Source organism: Anolis sagrei, chromosome 6 (genome assembly GCF_037176765.1).
Source record: "Anolis sagrei isolate rAnoSag1 chromosome 6, rAnoSag1.mat, whole genome shotgun sequence".
In the NCBI taxonomy this organism is placed as follows: domain Eukaryota; kingdom Metazoa; phylum Chordata; class Lepidosauria; order Squamata; family Dactyloidae; genus Anolis; species Anolis sagrei.
This window is the reverse complement of record NC_090026.1, coordinates 58220878-58233457: the sequence shown is the minus strand read 5'-3', so window position 1 is coordinate 58233457 and position 12580 is coordinate 58220878. Positions and strand designations below refer to the sequence as shown.

Here is a 12580-nt window from a genome sequence, read left to right as displayed (position 1 = left end):
ATTTTTGTATTTAATCTCCACCTCCTCGTTTTATCATAGTCACATTTCAAAGCGATCTCAATTGATGCCAGGGCATGGTCCAAAATCTTAATTGTTCCAATATCCGCATTTAACACTTTGTTTACCATATTTTTGGAAACAAAAATATAATCAATTCTTGTATACATCTTATGCACAGCTGAATAAAATGTCTATCTATTTTCATTTCCCTTTACCAATCTCCACACATCCTTTAATTGCCATTTATTCATTACTCTGGTTAAATTCGTTGTTTCAATGTTTCTAATTTTTGATGTTAGCGTAATTTTATCCCTTCTTGGATCCATATAACAATTACAATCTCCTCCAAATATTACATTTTGTTGGTGATAATTCTCTATTTGCTCTAACACTTTTTCATAAAATTCTTGCTGTTTTACATTTGGTGCATATACATTTACTAATACATATTTATCTTCCCCTATTTCGCCATACATTATTATGTATCTGCCCTCCTCATCTTTCAATACCTTGTTTATGACAAAATTACATTTCTTAGCAATTATTATAGCTACCCCTCTTGATTTTGATGACCCAAAGGATTTTTCATAATTCTGTATCCAACTCGATTTTAGCTCGTTCGAACTGGGTTTATTCTGATGTGTTTCCTGTAGGATGATAACGTCCGCCGCGTCCTTCTTCAATAACGCTTCAATCCGTCTTCTTTTAATTACCGTCCCTAAACCCTTAGTGTTAAGTGTTGAGATTCGTAATTTATGGAACATCATTTCCATTTCCCTTTAAAAACGTTTTTGTGGCTTGAACCAATGTGAACCCTTGTCCCTTATACTCCCCTCCCTTTCCCCCCCATACCCCCTCTCCCCTACTCCCCCCTCTCCTCATTCCCCCCCTTCCTCCCCTTCCATTCTTCGGGACTTCTAGTCCCAACCATGGCCCCTGGCCTTCCCAATTGGGGAGGGGGGGGTGAAGTCATCCCGTGGCCCAGAGTCTCCCTCCCCCAAGTGCTCATTTTTAAATAAGTAAATTTGATTGCAGTGCTTTAATTTCTTCTTACATCTCAATTCCTCCAATGGCGCCGATTATTTCCTCCAGTTCTGCTCCATCCTTCTCCTCCTCTTCCTTTCGACCTCTCTCTTGTTTCCTTGCTATACCAAGCTCAAGTAGTTGATGTCCTTGTTCCAATAAGTCTATTCTGTATCTCTTGCCTTTCCATTAGAATTTGAGAAAGATAGGATATCCCCAGGTATACAAAATTCCGGCCTTCATTAACTGGGTCGTAATAGGCTTCATTGAGTATCTCCAGTTCTTAGTTTCAGGACAATAGTCATTGAATATCTCCAGTTTTGATTCGCCCATCTTTAAATATTCTGGATTCTTCTTTAGTATTTTCATTAGGTCTTCTTTCTTTGCAAAGTTATGAAATCGAATTATTATATTCCTGGGTATTATTTTATTTCTTCCAGCCGGAAGGCGATGAACTTGTTCTAAATCCAATTCTGACCAGTTTAATGTCGGCGTGGTCTTTTGCAGCCACTTCAAAATTTCAGCTTTCAGATCTACTTTTTTATTCCCTTTTGGAAAAAATTTAATTATTACATTATTCCTTCTTTGGTTATCTTGCATATACACAAACTTTCTTTCCACGTCTGAAAGCCTGTTTTCATTTTGTTGTGTTTGTTGTTTGAGTACCAGTTGTTCTTGTTTGTTCTTTTCAATTTCTGCTTTGTTTGTTTGTATCTCTTCCTGTGCTGTTTGCAAAACTTCTTTTATTGTCTGAAATTTTTCATCTAAGCTTTTTCTTTCTGCCTCCAGCTGTATTTTCATTTCCTTGGTACTGGTCAGAATATCTTGCTTCAATGCCTGAATATCGCTCTTCCTCATTTCTCTTTCTTTATCAAACTCCTCTTTGATCAGTTCTGCTATTTTACTTAACAATTGGCTATTGTCCATTTCTTCTTTCCCCATTTCTTTCCATAATTCTTTCCTCTCGTTACTTCCTTCTGCTTCTGCAGTTAAATATGGCAGTGAGGTAGAGATATATCCTCCCCCTGTTACTCCACCCATTTTCTGGGGGGGGGGGGTTCCTTTTTAATTGTTCCCCCCCCCTCTTGATTGCGGGGGACTTCTTCTGATTGTACTCATTTCCTGGGGGGGGGGGGGCTGAAGAGCCTGGGGAATTTGGGGAATTTTCTCCACCTTTTCCAATCTGGAAAAAGATCTATCTGAAGGCTTTGTACGTGACCAAAGAGGATTTTTTGGAATTTCCTGTTCTTTCCCTTGACTTTGTTTTTTTCTTCTCATTCAACTTCTCATTCAACTTCCCGAACGAAACAGAGTGGCAACAATTATGGAGACAAAGACATTTTAAAAATCTATCAATACGAGTTAAAGAAAATTATTATAAGCTAATATGGAAGTGGTACCTGACACCAGTAAGAATAGCATATATAAATAAAAATAATTCAAAAAATTGCTGGAGAGGGTGTCAAGAACCAGGAACATATATACATATGTGGTGGCAATGTAAATATGTAAATAATTTTTGGGAGAAAGTATTTAGAGAAATAGAGGTTATAATGAATATGAAAATTGAGAAAAGCCCTAGTATAGCTTTATTATCATTATATAATAAACAATTGAAAAAGGAGCATAAAGAAGTGATAACAAACCTATTAATAGCAAGATTGCTCATAGCAAGGAACTGGAGAAAAGAAATAAATATACTAATAGAGGAGTGGTACAAGGAAGCATGGAAACTGGCAATAAACCATAAGCTTACATGTATATTAAAGGTTAAAAAAGGTATATGGAAACAAAGTGATTTTGATGTTGTATGGGGTAAATTTGTTGTACATGGTTTAAAAAAACAAAGGAAGGTTACCGTCACAAGAAGAAATGAGATTTTGGACGGATGATATGTAAAAGCTGTGGCTTGAGACGGGGGGAGGGGAGCACAGTGGTGGGAAAAAAAGGGGGAAATGTTCAAGTAGAATAATAAGACTATATGTTAAAGAGTGTGTTGAATAATATGTAATTGGTATAAACAAATGTATAACAAATGTAATAACTATGATAAAACAATAAAAATACTTTAAAAAAAAGATTCACTTGTTAACCATATAATAACAAACTCTCAACTGTTCTCCACTCACTGGCCTGACTATTTTTTTTAAATACTCTTACTTATCTTATTTTCTGACCTATGTTCACGGACCCCTAACTTATCCTGATCTAACGGCTTTTCTTCCCTCACTCTAACTGAATTCTTTTCTCTCTCAGAATGTTCAGGGTTTTTTTTCCAACTGTCATCCTTAACTCCCTCCTTTTTAAAATTCTGGCATCTGCTCCTTTAAATATGACCAATCAGATTCCCTTATGTAAATTAACTCCGCCCCTACTGCTACTACCCCTTTAAGAATCATAGAATGGCTGGTCTTATTCCAACCCTGCAATATAGGCCATGTTCTAACATTAACTTTTACTCTTAAATTCTACCCCATAACCAGTAGTTCGCTACAGCTCCCAACCCACTTGAAACCCCCACCCCAGTGGATAGGCTGAATGAAACTATGTTCTGAGGGGGTTAGTCAGCTCTCCAGAAAAGGAGAGCCCCCTAGTGAGGTCATCTGGCTAGGGAAAGAAGATATCTCCACTGGGAATAGAGATAAAGAGTCATCTGGCATAGAGAGGGGGGCTAAACAAGGGGCGCATCTGTGGGCGGGATTAGGAATTAGGACAGGCAGGGATGGAAATTAGGGAGGGAGTCTCAAAAAGGAATTCTCGGGGGGGGGGGGCATAACAGATAGGCTTTCTACCCTATTGCTGGGGTTATTTGATTCTGCAATTGCGACCATAGCCCAGTGACCAAAGGGGGGAACAATGGATCTACCAACACCCTTCTAAAAGTGGTGCCCCACTGCTTTACTTGAGGCCCGAGCAAGAACAACTCCTCTGCTAACAGTCTGTCTTCCAACGAAACAAGAAGACATGTGGAGCAGTCCCAAGATTGATAGTCTCTATACAGCCAGTTGATGGTCTTGATCTTCACTTCCGACCAGTTTATGGATAGAATTTGAGATAGAGATCTTTGGACCGCTCTTTCTGATGTCCATCTGCCTCTATTCATTAATAGGTCTGAAACTTCCACAGCCAAATTGTTTGTTTGTAGCAGATGTTGATGATGCTGTGGAATGTCCAGAGATTGTCCAAACGACTCAGATGATAAATTGTCATTTGTCCTCTGCAAGACAGAATTTGTATTCCCCCCATCCTGCCCTCCCCTTTCCATTTTGATAAACAAACAACCCACCCCCTCCCCGAACCCCAAAAACTCACTTCCTAGCCTATCAACTACCTCCTGCCCTTCAAACCTATTCTTCCCCTGGTCTTCCGTTGCACATAAATCCTCAGCAACATTAATAGGGATAGTAGATTCAGCTATTACAATATTATCAGGAATGGGGTTCTTCACAATCAGGGAAATTCCTTTGAAAAGATGGTCTATTTTCTTGTTCATTGTCTCAATCTGTTGTAGAATGAGAGTAAATGATTTCCCCAAAAGATCACACAGGTGAGATAGGTTTTCCTATGAGTTTCCAGCGAATTCATTTCCAATCACTTACCAAAACTTTCCTATAGTAAACCACTCTTAAACCTTCACAAATTCCTACACAATTAGACAAAATCCTGCTTTCTATTACAACCTCATTTTCCTTCAGCATCTACAAACAGGTCTTCCACAATCTGTTACCAGCAAGGTGCCCAACTAACATACATGAACCCTCTATCACATTCTAAGACAATCGAAACCACACAATAAACTCAAGGAGCTCTCACGGGGAGTTGCCTCCCTAACATCCTATGTGAGCACACATTCCTGTGATTCTTCAGATCCTTTTAATCATCCCCTTCCTATAGATCTCCGCTGCTCTTCTAAAAACTTAATTAGTTAAAACTATCTCAATCCTGCACTAAAAATCTAAACACAAGACAAACAACAAAACAAACACATCAATAAAATCTATATCTATATAATCTATATCTATATTCTATATCTTCTATATCTATCTATCTATATCTATATTCTATATCTTTCTATATCTATATCTATCTATCTATATAACAAAAGCCAAAGTTTGTATGCGGAGGACAAAAGTGTGGCGGTGTGGCGGTGTATGTGCCAGCATTTTGATTGGCCAGCCTGAAGGTTCCAAGATTCTGATTGGCTGCCGCTGTGGTGCTATTTGCATATGGTCTCTGATTGGCCAGCTTCAACAGGAGCCCCTGGTGAGGAAAAGGGTTCATGACAGAAACAGGGACATGACAGAAGGAAATTTGCATATGGTCTCTGATTGGCCAGCCTCAATTCCAAGATTCTGAGATGACAAAGAGAGGAAAGGAAAAGGCCAGGGGCTGCGTCAGAAAATTACCAATACAGACCAAACTTGGCACACAGAGCCCCCATGACCCACTCTACATCCTACTCCAAACATGGATGATGGGACTTGCAGTACCATCACTCACATTCTGAGACCGCTGTTAACCTCATCCAATGACTGATCAGGACTAAACTTGGCACATAGACCTCTCATGACCCACCTTATGTCCTGGTGTGGTTTGGCCGGGGATGGACCATGGATGATGGGACTTGCAGTACCTTTGCTCAATTCTTGAGACCACTGCAACCCTCATCAAATTACCGATAAAGACCAAACTTGGCACACTAAGTCTCCATGACGCACTCTACATCCTGCTGCAGTCTGGAGGAGGATGCACCATGGACGATGGGACTTGCAATACCTCCACAGAGGTGTGGAGGTGTGGCGGTGTATGTGCCAGCATTCTGACTGGCTGCCGCTGTGGTGCTATTTGCATAGGGTCTGGTTGGCCAGCTTTACAGGAGCTCCTGGTGGAGAAAAGGGTTCATGACAGAAACGGAGACATGAGAGAAGGAGATTTGCATATGGTCTCTTATTGGCCAGCCTCAATTCCAAGATTCCGAGATGACAAAGAGAGGAAAGAAAAGGCCAGGGGTTGGGTCAGAAAATTACCAATACAGACCAAACTTGGTACACAGAGCACACAAGACCCACTCTACATCCTACTGCAGTTTGGAGGAGGATGAAACCACTAAAACCACTGAGACCCTGAACCAATGACTGATCAATACCAAACTTGGCACACAGAGCCCCCATGATCGTATTTACATCCTGTTTCAGTTTGGAGGAGGGTGGACTTTGGCTGATGGGACTTGCAGTACCTTCACTCACTTACTGAAACCACTGCCACCCTCATCCAATGACTGATAAAGACCAAATTTGGCACACAGAGCCCCCATGACCCACTCTATATCCTGCTGCTGTTTGGAGGAGGGTGGACCATGGAGGATGGGACTTGCAGTACCATCCCTCACATTCTGAGACCACTGTTAACCTCATCCAATGACTGATCAGGACCAAACTTGGCACATAGACCTCTCATGACCCACTTTACGTCCTGGTGTGGTTTGGCTGGGGATGGACCATGGATTATGGGACATGCAGTACCTTTGCTCAATTCTTGAGACCACTGCAACCCTCATCCAATTAGCGATAAAAATCGAACTTGGCACACTGAGTCTCCATGATGCACTCTACATCCTGGTGCAGTTTGGAGGAGGATGCACCATGGACGATGGGACTTGCAATACCTGCACTCCCTTCCCAAGACCATTACAACTGCCAACAATGATGGGTCAGGACCACAATTTACACAGAGAGCCTGCATGACCCATTCTACATCCTGGTGCGGTTTGGAAGAATTTGTCAATGGATGATGGGACTTGCAGTCACTTCACTCACTTCCTGAGACCACTGAGACCCTCGCCAATGCCTGATCAAGACCATCTTGGCACACAGAGTCCCCATGACCCACTCTACATCCTAGGGGACTTTCGAGGAGGACAGACCATGGATGATGGGACTTCAAGTACCTCCACTCCCTTCCCAAGATTGCTGCAACCCTCATCTAATGTCCGATCAAAACCAATCTTGCCACACAGAGCCCCCATGACACACTCTACATGCTACTGCGGTTTGGAGTAGAGCATACCATGGATGATGGGACTTGAAGTACCTCTACTCGCTTTCCGAGACTGCTGCGACCCTCAACAATGACTGAACAACACCAAACTTGGCACATAGACCTCTCATGACCCACTTTACGCCATGGTGTGGTTTGACTGTGGATCGATCATGGATTATGGGACTTGCAGTATCTTCACTCAATTCCTGAGACCACTGCAACCATCATCCAATTTCCGATAAGGACCAAACTTGGCACACCGGGTCTCCATGATGCACTCTAGATCAGTGGTTCTCAACCTGGGGTCCCCAGATGTTTTTGGCCTACAACTCCCAGAAATCCTAGACAGTTTACCAGCTGTTAGGATTTCTGGGAGTTGAAGGCCAAAAACATCTGGGGACCACAGGTTGAGAACCACTGCTCTAGATCCTGGTGCGGTTTCGATGATGATGCACCATGGATGATGGGACTTGCAGTTCCTTCACTCACTTAGTTAAACTACTAAGACCCTCATCCAATGACTGATGAAGACCAAACTTGGCACACAGAACCCCCATGGCCAACTCAACATTCTGGTGAGGTTTGGGGGAGTACAGACTATGGATGATGGGACTTCAAGTACCTCCACTCACTTCCCAAGACTGCTGCAACCCTCATCTAATGACCAATCAAGACCAAACTTGGCACACAGAGCCCCCATGAGAGACTCTACATCCTGGTGCTGTTTGGAGGAGAACAGACAATGGATGATGGGACTTGCAGTACCTTCACTCACTTCCTGAAACCACAGTGACATTCATCCAAATACCAATAAAGTCCAAACTTGGCACAGAGAGCCCCCATTGCCAACTCAACATTCTGGTGATGTTTGAGGGAGACTATGGATGATGGGACTTGCAGTACCTTAACTCACTTTCTGAGACCACTGTGACCCTCATCCAATGACTGATGAAGACCAAACTTAGCACACAGAGCCCCCATGACCCTCTCTCCATGCTGGTGCAGTTTGGAGGACGATGGACCACAGATGATGGGACTCACAGTACCTTCACTAACTTCCTGAGACCGCTGCGAGCCATATAAATAACTGATAAAGACCAACCTTGATATACAATTCCTTTCTCTAATAACCCGGGCAGCGCCGGGTCCCCAAGCTAGTATATAATAAAAGTCAAAGTTTGTATGTGGCGGGTCCCCAAGCTAGTAAAATAATAAAACAAAACAAAACAAAACAAAACAAAACAAACCCTTTGGTTCCCACAGACCACTGTGGGCCTAAACAAAGACCAATAAAGACCAAACTGATCACACAGAGCCCCCATGACCCACTCTACATCCTACTGCAGTTTGGAGGAGGGCAGACCATGGATGATGGTACTTGAGGTACCTCTACAGATGATGGGACTCACAGTACCTTCACTAACTTCCTGAGACCGCTGCGAGCCATATAAATAACTGATAAAGACCAACGTTGATATACAATTCCTTTCTCTAATAACCCGGGCAGCGCTGGGTCCCCAAGCTAGTATATAATAAAAGTCAAAGTTTGTATGTGGCGGGTCCCCAAGCTAGTAAAATAATAAAACAAAACAAAACAAAACAAACCCTTTGGTTCCCACAGACCACTGTGGGCCTAAACAAAGACCAATAAAGACCAAACTGATCACACAGAGCCCCCATGACCCACTCTACATCCTACTGCAGTTTGGAGGAGGGCAGACCATGGATGATGGTACTTGAGGTACCTCTACTCATTTTCTGAGACTGCTGCGATCCACATGCAATGACTGATTAAGACCAAACTTGGCACACAGAGCCCCCATGACCCACTCTACATCCTGGTGTAGTTTCGAGGGCAGATGACGAATGATGAGACTTGAAGTACCTCCACTCACTTCCCAAGACCTCTGGGACCCTCATCCAATGACTGATCAAGACCAAATTTGGCACATAGAGCCTCAATGACCCACTCTACATCCTGGTGCAGTTTGGAGGATGATGGGACTTGAAGTACCTTCGCTCACTTCCCGAGACTGCTGTGACCCTCATCCAATGAGTGATCTAGACCAAACTTGGCACACAGAGCCCCTGTGACCCACTCTACATCCTGGTGCAGTTTGGAGGGTCACAGACCATGGATAATGGGACTTGAAGTACTTTCACTCACTTCCTGAGACCACTGTGACCAACACCAATGACTGATAAGGACCAAGCTTTACACAAAAAGGGGTCCAATGGCCTACTTTACAACCTGGTGCGGTTTGGGGCAGGATGGACTACGGACAATGGGATTTGCACTACCTTCACCAGATGCACTTCCCACAGAACACTGTGGCCCCTACAAATCACACACCAGGACCAAACTTGGCACACAGAGCCCCCATTACCCACTCTACATCTGGGTGGGGTTTGTGGACCAATGAACCATGGATTATGGGACTTGCAGTAGCTACACTCACTTCCTAAGACCATTGAGACTCACACCTATGAGTGATCAAGACCTAACTTGGCACCCTGAGCCCCCATGACCCATTCTACATTTTGTTCCGGTTTGGAAGGGGATGGACCATGGAACTATACTTCACCTGCACCTAGCCAACATTGGATGTAGACTAAATTTGGAACACAGGCAAACACTGCCTTTCTCAAATAACCCGGGCAACACTGGATCTCCAAGCTAGTATATAATAAAACTGAATGATTGTATGTGTGTATGTGGCAGCTTTCTGATTGGCTGCCATAATCCTTGGTCCACCTCCCCCCACGGTTTGGGGGAGGTGGACCAGGGATTATGGGATTTGTAGTACTTTAAAATGCTTGGGCAACCACAGACCACTATGCCCCCCACCAATCACAGATCAAGCCAAACTTGGCACACAGAGCCCCCGTGACCCACTCTACATCCTGAAGATTGGGGAAGGACAGACCACGGATGATGGGACTTCAAATACCTTCACTCACTTCCCGAGACCACTGTTACCAAAACCAATGACAGATCAGGACCAAATTTGGCACACAGAGCCCCCATGACCCACTATACATCCTGGTGTGGTTTGGAGGAGGGTGGACCATGGAGGATGGGATTTGCAGTACCTTCACACACTCCCAGATACCACTGCAACCCACACCAATAACTGATCAAGACCCAGCCCACTCTACATCCTGGTGCAGTTTGGAGCAGGATGGACCATGGATGTTGCCTGAACAACACAAGTTGTTCTCATTATCCCCTAGTCCACATGGCATGTAATCAAAAGTGATGGGAACTGTTGTCAAATGAGGACCCTAAACAAAAGAGCACCAAACATTATAAAAAGAAAAGAAAACAGTAGTTTGCCCTTTGTATCCGCAAACTATCCATCTGTGGATTTATTGGCCCTTTGAAGGCAACCATAAAGCTGATGTGGCCCTTGACGAGAATGGGTTTGACACCCCTACTTTAAAGTGCAGTTTAATATATATACTGGATTTGCTTCACAGGAAAGACGCAGGACAAATGTATGATACTACACTTAGACAGAAAATATGAAATGCAAAGATACAGGATGGGTGATGCCTGGCTCGACAACAGTCCATGTGAAAAAGATCTTGGAGTCTTCGTGGACAACAAGTTGAGCATGAACCAACAATATGATGCAGCAGCTTAAAAAGCCAATGGGATTTGGGACTGCATAAATAGAAGCATAATGTCTAAATTGAGGGAAGTCATTGTGCCTATTTGGCTTTAGATAGAACTCACCTGGAATACTGTGTCCAATTCTGGACACCACAGTTCAAAACAGGCTGGAAGGTGTCCAGAGGAGGGTGACTAAAATTATAAAAGATCTGGACACCATGCCCTATGAAGAGCGGCTGAAAGAGCTGGGCATGTTTAGCCTGCAGAAGAGAAGAGTGAAAGGAGACATGATCACCATGTATAATAATGTGAAAAGGTGTTATAAGGAAGAGGGAGCAGGCTTGTTTTCTGCTGCCCTTGAAACTAGGGCCCCTTCCTCACAGCTGAGTAAAACCCCACACTATCTGCTTTGAATAGGGATTTATGGCAGTGTGAACTCAAATAACACAGTTCGAAGCAGATATTCCACTTTGATATTCAGGGTTATATGGCTGTGCAGAACCACCCTAGGACTCGGAGTAATGGGTTCAAATTACACGAAAGGAGTAATGGGTTCAAATTACTGGAATCCACGTGAACATTAGTTTGGACTTCCTGACTGTAAGAGCTGCTCAGCAGTGGAACTGTCTGCCCTGGAGTGTGGTGGAGGCTCCTTCCTTGGAAACTTTTAAACAGAGGCTGGATGGCCATTTGTCAGGGAAACTTTGTGCTTTTCCTGCATGGCAGGGGGTTGGACAAGATGGCCTGCGTGGTCTCTTCTAACTATTATTCTAGGATTCTATGAAAACACCGGCCGGAGGAGGCAGGGGGATGTATCAATATACCTCAAAATGTTGCGCTGTGAAGCAACCGTCCCGCGTTGCCGGTGGGCTGGAGAGGCGAGTTCAAGTCCTCATTCTCCCGCGGTGCCCTGCGCTCTCTTCTTCCACTCCAACTCGGGGTCGGCCCCGAGGAAGGCGGCGACTTCAGGAGCAGAAAGGAGAGTACGAGGGACTGGCCCGCCAACCAGTAAGCGTGAAAAGTTCTTCCCGGCTTCAACCCGGAGCGAAGGGCAGGTCTGAACTCCGGCAAAGTGGCCCAGGTGTCAGCCCGCCCTTCCTAGGGAGGAAAGCATCCCGGGAGCCGTTTCCCGCCGCCGCCTTCTGTCTGGAAGCGAAGAGGCACCGCTGCCAACCGCCGCCGCCGCCGCTTCCGAGGACAGGCCCGAAACGCTGCCAGGAGCAGTTCCGCTGTCGCCGCCACTTTCCCGCCCAGCAGGTCCCCCTGGCGGCGGAGGGCTAGGCGCCGCCAGCCCCGGAGCCAGCCGCGCAGTTAAGGCCGGCCTCCGTCGCCCCAGGAGCTCCTGCTCGGGGTCAGATTCACGACGCGACCGCCAGGCTCCTCCAAGGCCCCAGGTCCCTCCCACGGCGCCTCCCTCCCCTCCCCCTCTGTACAGCCGGCGGGCGCTTCCTCCTCTGAAGCGCGGACAAGGAGGTGCTAGCACAAGGCCACCTCGCGCGCGCGCGAGAGAGAGAAAGCGTCCTCCTTGCTTCCTTCCTTCCTTGGGGACGCCGCCTCGTTGCCTGGCGTGCGCGCCCTCGTCCGCCCGCCCAACCCAATCCCTGTGGCTCTGTCTCGCTCCGCCCACTCCTTACTTAGCCCCACCCGCAGGTGACCCGGATGTCGCGGTCACGTGGATTTGGGTCTCTCGGCCTTTGAATGAAAAGGGCGAGGAGATTGACAGAGGGGAAGGGGCGGTCCGGAGGGGCGATGCCTGAGGTTCTGCTTTCGTAGAAAGGCGGAAAGGGCTTTTCCCATTAAAGTAGTGGTAAATCTGCAGTGCAGGTGCACCCTTAGGGGGTAGGAACGCTGATAAGGGAGCATTTTTAACTGCCACAGTTTCATCATTGGCAATTGAAGGAG

The 12580-nt window shown here is 45.2% G+C and overlaps 1 protein-coding gene across 2 annotated transcripts in view; it reads right to left on the bottom strand.

Annotated features, from left to right (window-relative positions):
- GALNT1 (polypeptide N-acetylgalactosaminyltransferase 1) overlaps positions 1–12278 on the bottom strand; it is a 116773-nt gene extending 104495 nt beyond the window's left edge. Inside the window, exons 1-2 of one of the 2 annotated variants that reach the window (XM_060781426.2) lie at positions 11503–12278; positions 10802–10938 (exon numbers count right to left, since the gene is read on the bottom strand). The gene's annotated coding sequence lies outside the window, so the exon portion shown is untranslated. The remainder of the gene's footprint in view (positions 1–10801; positions 10939–11502) is intronic. The other variant, XM_060781425.2, reaches the window with a different exon arrangement.
- Between the last annotated feature and the right edge of the window lie 302 nt (positions 12279–12580).